The sequence below is a fragment of the Bufo bufo genome, chromosome 5 (assembly GCF_905171765.1).
Source record: "Bufo bufo chromosome 5, aBufBuf1.1, whole genome shotgun sequence".
Classification (NCBI taxonomy): Eukaryota; Metazoa; Chordata; class Amphibia; order Anura; family Bufonidae; genus Bufo; species Bufo bufo.
In genome coordinates, this window is record NC_053393.1 from 98,572,955 (window position 1) to 98,582,240 (window position 9,286).

The window sequence follows — 9,286 nt, forward strand, 5'->3', positions numbered from 1 at the left end:
CCACCTGCGGAATCACCTTAGTAGCTTCAATTCTACTTTCATTTTCCTGGAAGTGACCACAGTGCAGAAGTTCTGTAATAAAAGGAATAGAAAACCCTAGACAAGCCTGGTTCTGATAATCATTTATTACATGGATGTTGATTTACACTAAAGGGGTTCTCTGAGCTTTTCAGAAAATCCAGCAGCTTTCTGACCTGTGTAGGCAAGATGGGTTCCTCAGTACTTACCTCTCTGTAGCACCGCTGACACCACCGTCTCTGTTAGACTCACGTGACCACCTGGAGTTTTCGAGCAGAGTTTTCCTGAGTCTTCCTGTTCAACTGCATACTGTAATTGGGAGCACATTATGTGGCACTGATCTATATGGACACTGATTAACCACCTCAGCCCCCCTAGCTTAAACCCCCTTAATGACCAGACCACTTTTTACAATTCTGCACTACACTACTTTCACGGTTTATTGCTCGTTCATATAACTTACCACCCAAATGAATTTTACCTCCTTTTCTTCTCACAAATACAGCTTTCTTTTGGTGGTATTTGATTGCTGCTAAGATTTTTCGTTTTTCCGATATTAATCAAAATAGGCCGCAATTTTCTCAAAAAAAGTGTATTTTTAACTTTCTCTGGTTAAATTGTTCAAATATAATTACATTTCTATACAAGTTTGTGTCAGAATTTATTGTGCTACATGTCTTTGATAAAAAAAATCCAATAAGTGTATATTTATTGGTTTGCGCAAAAGTTATAGCATTTACAAACTATGGTACAAAAATGTGAATTTCCGCATTTTGAAGCAGCTCTGACTTTCTGAGCACCTGTCATGTTTCTTGAGGTGCTAGAATGCCAGGATAGTATATATACCCCCCAAATGACCCCATTTTAGAAAGAAGACACCCCAAAGTATTAGCGGAGGGGCATGGTGAGTTCATGTATGATTTTTTTTTTTTTCACAAGTTAGCGGAAAATGACAATTTCTGAGAAAAAAATAAAATAAATAAAGTTTCCATTTCTGCTAACTTCTGGCAAAAAAAATAAAAAATCTCACACGGACTCACTATGCCCCTCAGTGAATACCTTGGGGTGTCTACTTTCCGAAATGGGGTCATTTGTGGGGTGTGTTTACTGTTCTGGCATTTTGGGGCGGGGCTAAATTGTAAGCAACCCTGTAAAGCCTAAAGGAACTCGTTGGACTTTCGGCCCCTTTACGCACCTAGGCTGCAAAAAAGTGTCACACATGTGGTATCGCCGTACTCAGGAGAAGTAGGGCAATGTGTTTTGGGGTGTATTTTTACATATACCCATGCTGGGTGAGAGAAATATCTCTGTAAATTGACAACTTTGTATAATTTTTTTTTAAAAGTTGTCATTTACAGAGATATTTCTCTCACACACTATGGGTATATGTAAAAATACACCCCAAAACACATTGCCCTACTTCTCCTGAGTACGGCAATACCACATGTGTGACACTTTTTTGCAGCCTAGGTGCACAAAGGGGCCCAAATTCCAATGAGTTCCTTTAGGATTTCACAGGGCATTTTTTACGCATTTGGATTCCAAACTACTTCTCACGCTTTAGGGCCCCTAAAATGCCAGGGCAGTATAAATACCCCACAAGTGACCCCATTTTGGAAAGAAGACACCCCAAGGTATTCCGTGAGGGGCATGGCGAGTTCCTAGAATCTTTTTTTTTTGGCACAATTTAGGGGAAAATGATTTTTTATTTTTATTTATTTTTCTCTTACAAAGTCTCATATTCCACTAACTTGTGACAAAAAATAAAATTTTACATGAACTCGCCATGCCCCTCACGAAATACCTTGGGGTGTCTTCTGTCCAAAATGGGGTCACTTGTGGGGTATTTATACTGCCCTGGTAGTTTAGGGGCCCTAAAGCGTGAGAAGTAGTTTGGAATCCAAATGCGTAAAAAATGCCCTGTGAAATCCTAAAAGTACTCATTGGAATTTGGGCCCCTTTGCGCACCTAGGCTGCAAAAAAGTGTCACACATGTGGTATCGCCGTACTCAGAAGAAGTAGGGCAATGTGTTTTGGGGTGTATTTTTACATATACCCATGCTGGATGAGAGAAATATCTCTGTAAATGACAACTTTTCCAATTTTTTTAAACAAAGTTGTCAATTTACAGAGATATTTCTCTCACCCAACATGGGTATATGTAAAAATTCACCCCAAAATACATTGCCCTACTTCTCCTGAGTACGGCGATACCACATGTGTGACACTTTTTTTCAGCCAAGATGCGCAAAGGGGCCGAAAGTCCAAGGAGGGCATTTTTAGGCATTTGGATTCCAGACTTCTTCTCACGCTTTAGGGCCCCTAAAATGCCAGGGCAGTATAAATACCCCACATGTGACCACATTTTGGAAAGAAGACACCCCAAGGTATTCCGTGAGGGGCATGGCGAGTTCATAGAAGATTTTTTTTTTTGGCACAAGTTAGCGGAAATTTTTTATTTATTTTTCTCACAAAGTCTCCCTTTCCGCTAACTTGTGACAAAAAGTTCAATCTTTCATGGACTCAATATGCCCCTCAGCAAATACCTTGGGGTGTCTTCTTTCCAAAATGGGGTAATTTGTGGGGTGTTTGTACTGCCCTGGCATTTGAGGGTCTCCGCAATCATTACATGTATGGCCAGCATTAGGAGTTTCTGCTATTCTCCTTAGGCCTCATGCACACGACCGTTGTTTGGGTCCGCATCTGAGCCGCCGTTTTGGCGGCTCGGATGCGTACCCATTCATTTCAATGGGGCCGCAAAAGATGCGGACAGCACTCCGTGTGCTGTGCGCATCCGTGGCTCCGTTCCGCGGCCCCGCTAAAAAAATATAACATGTCCTATTCTTGTCCGCGCTTTGGGGACAAGAATAGGCATTTATATTGCCGGCGCCAGTTCCGTTCCGCAAATTGCGGAAGTCAGCACGGGCGCCTTCCGTTTTTGCGCATCAGCGGTTTGCGGACCACAAAAAACGGCACGGTCGTGTGCATGAGGCCTTATATTGAGCATACGGGTAATGAGATTTTTTTTTTCCGTTCAGCCTCTGGGCTGAAAGAAAAAATGAACGGCACAGATTTCTTCATTCGCATCGATCAATGTGGATGAAAAAATCTCTGCCAAAAAATGTGCGAAAAAAAAAAAAAAGCTGCGATCGCTAATAAAGATCCAAAAATCTCAAAAGTGATCATTATAGCGCCGCAGCGATTTTACGGTGTTTTTGCAGTGATCAGAAAAAAAAAACATTTCTGTCACTGCGGTGGGGCGGACTGAACGCAAGTGTGCGCACAAGATCAGGCCTGATCGGGCGAACACTGCGTTTTTTGTAGAGCCTAAGGTGACCCTAATGTACTTATATAGATTTGATTGCGATCAGTCTTGATCACTTACAGATACTATATAGTACTAGTGCTGATTAGCGACAGCGATGACGCTAATCAGCGACTAATCAGTGACTGCGGTGCGGTGGGCGCTAACTACCTAACAAGTGGCTAACTAACTGGCGGCGATAAGGGACCCTTCAGGCCCCATTCACACGTCTGCAATTCTGTTCCGCATTTTGCGGAACGGAATTGCGGACCCATTAATTTCTATGGGGACAGACTTTGTCCCGCTCGGATCCGGAATTGCGGATCTGCACTTCCGGGTCCGCACTTCCGTTCCGCAAAAATATAGAACATGTCCTATTCTTGTCCGCAATTGCGGACAAGAAAAGGCATTTTCAATATAGTTCTGGCAATGTGCGGATCCGCAAAATGCGGAAAGCACATTGCTGGTGTCCGTGTTTTGCGGATCCGTGGATCCGCGGACCCGCAAAACACATACGGACGTCTGAATGGAGCCTTACAGGGGGGTGACCAATGACAGGGGGGTGATCAGGGAGTCTATATGGGGTGATCAGGGGTTAATAACGGGTTAATAAGTGACAGGGGGGGGGGTGTAGTGTATGTGTGTTGATTGGTGCTACTTACAGAGCTGCCTGTGTCCTCTGGTGGTCGATCCAAGCAAAAGGGACCACCAGAGGACCAGGTAGCAGGTATATCAGACGCTGTTAACAAAACAGCGTCTGATATACCTTTCAGGGGTTAAAAAAATCGCATCTACAGCCTGCCAGCGAATGATCGCCGCTGGCAGGCTGTAGATCAACTCGTTTACCTTGCGATCCTGTGAACGCGCTCTCCTGTGTGCGCGCGTTCACAGGAAATCTCGCGTCTCGCGAGATGACGCGCCGATGCGTCGACGAGGAATAACCCGGCCGCCCACAGGACGCATCCCTGCGTTAGGCGGTCGGGAGATGGCTAATGGGGGGCACTGTGTGTGGCACTGTTATATTCAGGGGGCCCATTGTGCTCAATATGTGATGAGCTTGGTTCTGGTGCTGGATCTTAGTGTTGAGCGCGAATATTCGCATAGCGAATATTAATCGCGAATATCGCAACTTCGATAATTCGCGAATATTGCGAATACAGTGCTATATATTCGTTATATCGAATATTCGTCATTTTCTCCATCTGAACACATGATTCCTTCCTGCTTAAAATGCTTGTGGGCCAATGACTCATTGGCCCACAAGCAAGAAGCAGGGAGGAATCAAGAGTTTAGATGGTAAAAAATGACGAATATTCTAAAAAACTAATATATAGCACTATATCACATATATTCGTTTTATAAAATATTCCCCCCCCCACCCCCCAATTAGTACAGTTATTGCCCTTCGGCATACTCCTTCCCGACAAGCGTCCCTGTCACCATGGGAACGCCTGGTGGTTAGAACAGGGGTGGCCAACCTTACAGACACAAAGAGCCAGAAAAAGAAATCGTATGACTGCCAAGAGCCACAAGCTATCCGTTTACACAAATATGCGTGCACACGACAGTATTACTGCAATTGAGTTATCAAACATTTAAAAGTGCATTTAAACCACCTTTCCTACCTGTAGTGTAGACAGCTTTAGTGAGAATTCTGGTAATCTTTGTTTTTCACAATGTGTTTCAAGATTTCTCAGATGACGCCCCATGCTCAGATCACCGCCTTATTATCAGATGACGCCCCATGCTCAGATGACCGCCCCATGCTCAGATGACCGCCTTATTATCAAATGACGCCCCATGCTCAGATGGCCGCCCTATGCTCAGATGACCGCCTTATTATCAGATGACGCCCCATGCTTAGATGACGCCCCATGCTTAGATGACGCCCATGCTCAGATGACCGCCCTATGCTCAGATGACCGCCTTATTATCAGATGACGCCCCATGCTTAGATGACGCCCCATGCTTAGATGACGCCCCATGCTCAGATGAAGCCCCATGTTCAGATGACCGCCTTATTATCACATGACACCCCATGCTCAGATGACGCCCCATGCTCAGATGACCGCCTTATTATCAGATGACTGCTCAGATGCTCAGGGGTGATTTGACATAGGGGAGATGTGAGCATGGGGTGTCTGATTTTTAGTGGGGAGACTTATTTTGTGGGTCTGATGAGGATTTGGGGGTCTTATCTGAGCTCATACTACCCTCATGTCAGATAAGACCCCCAGATCAGTACTTTAATAAAATAAAACTGTGTAGGAGGCTTATCCTACCTCTGCTGCCGCTGCTCTGAAGACTGTGGCGACCTCTCCACAGTGACCTGACGTGCACAGCGTCAGGTCAGAGCGCAGGCCTGCATGTATTATTGGGCGGGGGGGGGGCACCAATGACCACCTTTAATACAGATGCAGGAGGCGGGTGCAGGCAGAATCACATAGCCGACACCTGGCCTTTATGCTGCGTTCCCCGACACTTAACCCCTCAGGTGCGGGCTATATGATTCTGCAGCCAGAACCCGCCTCCCGTATTTGAATAAATGAGTGAGTTAACTTCATTGGTGGCAGTGGAAATAGCCCCTCCCCTCCTCTTCCCCTCTGCATTCTCATTGGTGGCAGCGGCAGAAGCACAGGGGGGAGGAGGGGACTGCTTTCTTCTTCCTTCTCCCCTGTGCTGCTAATATTTTGAAACCTGCGATATCCCTGGCCGCTCCCCTCTGCGAGCCGCATATGTAGAGGAGACCGCGCTCCTCTGAGAGCCGCAAGTGAAGGTCCGAGGAGCCGCATGCGGCTCGCGAGCCGCGGGTTGGCCACCCCTGATCTACAGGATAGCCACCTTTATGGGGAAGCATGAATCTATTCACACACGACACCCCGTTTGATAAAGGAATAAATCGCACAAGAAACGCAGGTTCACACCTATGTGTTTTTGGTGCGTTTTTTTGGCAGGTTACTGTGTGATGCAAATAGCATTGCATGTTTTATATATAAAATTATACATCATTTTATATGTATAAAATAATTATTTATAATTTTATGTGTGATTATTTATGTTTTATATATACATATGTTTTACTCATGGAGGCATTGCAACTTTTTGTATAAGATGATGGCAGTAGTATGGGCCGTTTCTATACTAGGTGGTTAGGGAGTATGGTAGGAAGAAGAAATATGACCCTGGTCCACTCCGGAGTTTAGTAAATGCATGATAATGATGTACACAGAAACTCACTGACACACTCACTCACTGACAGACACTCACTGACAGACATACACCTACCCACTGAAACACACACACACACACACACAGAAACTCACTGACAGACACTCACTCACTGGCAGACAAACACACACATATACTCACTGACAAACACCCAGACACTTACTGACCGACAGGCATCCACACTCACTGACATACACTCACTCACTGACATACACACACAGACACTTACTGACCGACAGACATCCACACTTACTGACATACACTCACTCACTGACATACACAGACACTCAATGACAGACACACATACATTTACTGACAGGAAGACAGACATACATACACTCACTCACTGACATAAATACACAGGTAGACACTCACTCAGTCACACTCACCTCCCTGGGGTCCAGTGTGGTGCAGCTCCTCAGTCTTCCATGCGCCGTTTAGTATGCCGGGGCCGGAATGACGCCATATTCTGGCATCACAGAGGGCGCATGATGGAGGAGTGGGGAGCCGCTAGAACAGCCTCCCTTGCCGCCCGCCTCCTCTCCTCCGGTAATTTACTGGCAGAGCAGGCACCTGCCATCAGGGTAAGCAGATGCCTGCTCTGCCATATTTAAGAAGGACCTCCACCTCCTGGCCCCCCCTGTAACGGCGCTGGGGGCGGCTCAAGAGCCGCTCGCCCAGGGCTGCAGCCCCAGTCAGGGGGAGCCCACCAGGGCGCCCCCAGCAGGCCGGCGCCCTAGGCGAACGCCTAGTTCGCCTATATGGTTGCACCGGCCCTGATTAGTTGTCCCATATATAAGAGTGAGGATACGCTCACTCAGTTGGCCACTGAGGAAGAAGTACAGCACCTCGAAATGCATCTGGCGTGAGGAGTGAGAGTTGCATTGAATATCTGCAATAAGAAAAGAAGATAAAGGAGAATCAGCTTTGTCCGGATTCTGAGTAAGCGGTCGTCTATCAGTGACGTCATCTCAGCTTTACCCGGTCTCCTAAGTAACCAGGTCACGTAGGACGCCACGCTGAGGTCTAGCACACCACGTGGGACGCCGCTGCTGTGCGGCCGCCTGGAATCAGCACTGCAAAAGAGGTAGTGAAGACGGGTAAGACCCAGCTCTTGGGGAGCACCCATTATGGCATTTTGAATGTACCAGGTGACTTTTGGCTGTGTTACCAACTGTTAATAGTGCCGCATATGTCAATTGGACTTTAACTGTGAACGATCAGAAGTCATTGGCATTAAGTCCTACACAGCTTTGACCATCACATCTGGACTAATCTGGCTGCGGTCTACTGATATACGTGCCATATTCCCAGTGCTATATAATCGGCATACAGTCAGGTCCATAAATATTGGGACATTGAGACAATTCTAACATTTTTGGCTCTATACACCACCACAATGGATTTGAAATGAAACGAACAAGATGTGATTTAACTGCAGACTGTCAGCTTTAATGTGAGGGCATTTACATCCAAATCAGGTGAACGGTGTAGGAATTACAACAGTTTGCATATGTTCCTCCCACTTGTTAAGGGACCAAAAGTAATGGGACAATTGGCTTCTCAGCTGTTCCATGGCCAGGTGTGTGTTATTCCCTCATTATCCCAATTGCAATGAGCAGATAAAAGGTCCAGAGTTCATTTCAAGTGTGCTATTTGCATTTGGAATCCGTTGCTGTCAACTCTCAAGATGAGATCCAAAGAGCTGTCACTATCAGTGAAGCAAGCCATCATTAGGCTGAAAAAACACAACAAACCCATCAGAGAGATAGCAAAAACATTAGGCGTGGCCAAAACAACTGTTTGGAACATTCTTAAAAAGAAGGAACGCATCAGTGAGCTCAGAAACACCAAAAGACCCTGAAGACCACGGAAAACAACTGTGGTGGATGACCGAAGAATTCTTTCCCTGGTGAAGAAAACGCCCTTCACAACAGTTGGCCAGATCAAGAACACTATCCAGGAGGTAGGTGTATGTGTGTCAAAGTCAACAATCAAGAGAAGACTTCACCAGAGTGAATACAGAGGGTTCACCACAAGATGTAAACCATTGGTGAGCCTCAAAAACAGGAAGGCCAGATTGGAGTTTGCCAAACGACATCTAAAAAAGCCTTCACAGTTCTGGAACAACATCCTATGGACAGATGAGACCAAGATCAACTTGTACCAGAGTGATGGGAAGAGAAGAGTATGGAGAACGAAAGGAACTGCTCATGATCCTAAGCATACCACCTCATCAGTGAAGCATGGTGGTGGTAGTGTCATGGCGTGGGCATGTATGGCTGCCAATGGAACTGGTTCTCTTGTATTTATTGATGATGTGACTGCTGACAAAAGCAGCAGGATGAATTCTGAAGTGTTTTGGGCAATATTATCTGCTCATATTTAGCCAAATGCTGGAGAACTCATTAGACGACGCTTCACAGTGCAGATGGACAATGACCCAAAGCATACTGCAAAAGCAACCAAAGAGTTTTTTAAGGGAAAGAAGTAGAATGTTATGCAATGGCCAAGTCAATCACCTGACCTGAATCCGATTGAGCATGCATTTCACTTGCTGAAGACAAAACTGAAGGGAAAATGCCCCAAGAACCAGCAGGAACTGAAGACAGTTTCAGTAGAGGCCTGGCAGAGCATCACCAGGGATGAAACCCAGCGTCTGGTGATGTCTTTGCGTTCCAGACTTCAGACTGATTATTTTTCTGTCCCATTACTTTTGGTCCCTTAACAAGTTGG